The following is a 3,753-nucleotide window of genomic DNA, read 5'->3' on the forward strand; positions in this document are numbered from 1 at the left end:
TATGTATGTATGTATGTATGTATGTATGTATGTAAACTTATAACTTAGTATAATAGTGAAAGTAGTTATATGTCAAGATAGAATATGTTGAGAAACACTTCTATGTAGTAATGTAACAAACGTGATATTCTTTGAAATTATTCATTTAAATGTCAAGTTCACTTTAAAATACTAGTCTACAATTAATCAAATAACACACTCATAATGACATTGTGTAGTCAACCTGTTATCATACTGTTTATCCAACTTGATAATGTTATGTATCTATCATATAATTAATTATGATAATAAACATTTAAACAGTTTGATGATAAACAGTACACTCGGTAACAAAAGCCATACCAGGTTTTAATTCTGCACTCAATACTCTAGGTTGAGTCTCCTTATGTACACAGATTACATAATATTATTCAAATTACATCATTCAAAGATATCATATATTAGATTCTAAAAATGACTACATCTGTGATACTTTTACCGGAACTGTGTCATACAATCATAAACTATATATAATAATATAAATCCTATACAATAAATATTGTTAAACACCTAATGTAATGAACTAGGATATCTCAAAGATCAAATAAATCCAACAAATAGTTGGATAATTATAAACTGCAGTCTTCTGTGTAATTACAAATTTTCCGTAGTGCATAATGTGTAATTACCAGTAGGTAGGTAGGTAGGTAGGTAGGTAGGTAGGTAGGTAGGTAGTTAGATAGATAGGTTGGTTGGTCTATAGGTAGGTAGGTAGGTAGGTAGGTTTTTAGGTGATACGATAATGTAATATTATGCATGAGTGCCCGCGTGAGCTGTTTGTCTGTTTGGTTGTCTGTCTGTCTGTCTGTCTATCTGTCTGTCTGTCTGTCTGTCTGTCTGTCTTTCTGCCTGCCTGCCTGTCTGTGTGTCGGTGTGTCTGTATGTCAGTCTGTGTGTAGTTTAGTGTCAACTACATCCAGCAAGACGCTGATGTTCAACCGTTTCTTCTTTGTTATCAATGTCATGGAACCAATATCATCATGTGATATTATGTCAGTTAAGTCAGACGATTACACAGACATAGAGTGGCATTATCGTGAGATCGTGGAGACACCTGCGAGGTAAAAAAAAAACATTCAGCATTTTAAAGTCACAGAATAAAGTACTGCACATAGAGACCTACACTTTAAATGATATTTCACTAGGACACGGAAAATAAAACACAGTCATGGTTGGTGCTACATATATGCTACAAATTGTAAATAATAGCTTAATCTGTGAAATCACCAACAATGACAAATTGACAGTTTGATCAGATCTTTTAAGGACATTTTTCAATTTCATTTAATGAAATATAAAATGAGTATTTCTATATTGTAAATTAATATCAGTAAAAATGAACATGAATGTACGTATTCATTCATTCAGTTAAATCAGGTAAAACTGAAATATAAATATTAAAATAAGTCATGGTCTGATTTTCCAGTATCCGAAGTGTGTGTGTATTCAATTATACATAAGTATTTATGGTATCTTACCCGGCATACATCTTGTCTCCATCGTCCTTCATCATCACTCCAATAGTCACATCTGTGCTGAGCCATACCCACAGTAAAGTTGGTCTGGATATCTGCAATGATGAAACACTGGTTGTCATTTTTCAATACATTGATTTATAAATTGAATAACTGGCTTAGTAATATTAGGTTCCTTTTAGGTTCTTTCAATAGTCTTCTCTTCATTACCGATATAGTTGTTGATTTATGGAGCATTTATGTTAATATCAATTTTAATACTAGCTGTTCATGCATAACTGTTATTCATTTCATTCAAATATCAGACGAGAATTTCCGAACAATTTCATAAGAGTACAAACGCTTAAAATCCCTCGAATACCCCATTAACCCAGCCCTCTCCCTTCATCCCAAAATATTAACTTAAAATAATAATAACAAATCATTATACACCTGGATGTGTGTGTATGTGTGTATGTATGTATGTATGTATGTATGTGTTTATATGTATATATATATATATATGTGTGTTTGTGTATGTGTGTGTGTGTGTGTGTGTGTGTGTGTGTGTGTGTGTGTGTGTGTGTGTGTGTGTGTTCGATTCGTGTGTGATTGAGTCTGATCTTCAAGTGTGTGCATTGCATAAGTGTATACCTACATTAGCACGTCATAGTTTCGTTTAACTCGTAAATAACAACCGGTCAGCAAATTCATCAACCAACCAACTCTTTATCCATTATATCATGTACATTGCAAACAAACCATGCTTCTTTCCCTTTCTGAGGTCACTCACCTACTGGCAAGTCAAAGTTAAATGTATAATTTCCATTATACCAGATTTCATGTTCTGGGACGAATACATCGAACGATGTACCATTTATCTTAACACTCGATGTGTATATCCACTCACTGGTGTTTCTTCGGCTGTTCTGGTAGTACACATTAGCAGTTGTGTTTGCCAGAATGTGTGTTGTGCCAACAAGAGTAAGTTGCAGAGCAGCAAATGGTTGTGAGACCTGAAACATGGCATAATATAAGAATAGGCGTTAAAGGGGAACAGAGCAGAGGATGGTATTATCTCATATAGCTACATTTCTTTTTAATATGTCTACATACCTAGAACAGGCATTGTCATCAATCCTGCATTGAACGTCCTTTCTAAAATATAGTTTAAATTCTTTTTGTAATTTAGAGAGATCGTGTGGTGTAGAACTAGTGCAAATGTATGGTTCATACAAGCATAGGAGAACTTCAGCTATTAGTGAAACCAGCCTTGCCTTTGTTCTCATTGAAAGTAGCTATTTTGACGATAAACTTCGAAATCGTACTGCTCGTGTTTGATATTTGGAGCATTGCCAAACCGCATAGTCGCACATTGTATTTAATTAGACCAACATAATATTCCCTCAAACGTGTACAGCTTGACTTGTGTTACGAGTCACAAATCTAAAATATATCCATTTAGGACATTTTGGTAAATTTTCTATATGAACTCTAAATTGAAGTCAAAAAGCATTTAAACTTTGAACATACAGTGACATTCCGTTGCGTAACAACATAGGTCTTTGACATCTCTACATGGGGTGTTTCTGAATTGTTTGTACCAGGTACGATGATTGAACTGTCAACAAGTTTTATTATGACATGACTATTTTATGGTCTTTGAGATATGAACTTGTATTACTAATCTAGGGAAGGTGATTGGATATTAGATCTCGGATGATGTCTTTCATCATAAGACTTAAGAATACGTCATACTCTAAGAATAGAGATTTTGTGTAAACTTGGAAATGTATTTAAGTTGGGTTTTTAGCCCAGCTCGGGAGGAGAGGCGGAGACGGATTTTGGTCATGTAATAAAATCAACCAAGTGGTTAGCTTGGCGTTCGTTGAACCAGATACGTATGTTTCGTTGTGAGTTCTACTCAACACAATCCAAGTCGGTACGGTACCTCGTAGAAGAGATGGTTTGAGAAGAAACTAGTTGGTCGGCTAATTCAACGTTATAGTCTTTAATGAAATAGACTGACGATTTGGAACAGCAGTGCGAGTGAGTACTTCCCCGTTTGAACATTCAATATCGATAAACTGCAAAGTAAGCCGATCAACAGCGTTTCAATGGTGGAGTAAATCCGGGGCTTGGCCATGTATCTGGTTCTTGAACTGACATTGTATTCTCCGAAACTAGTGAACTCCGAAATGAAGGATTGACACTTGAGTAATACACTGTAACAGTTGTACATGTATGATTGAACTTGATG

Source organism: Glandiceps talaboti, chromosome 21, assembly GCF_964340395.1.
Source record: "Glandiceps talaboti chromosome 21, keGlaTala1.1, whole genome shotgun sequence".
In the NCBI taxonomy this organism is placed as follows: Eukaryota; Metazoa; Hemichordata; class Enteropneusta; family Spengelidae; genus Glandiceps; species Glandiceps talaboti.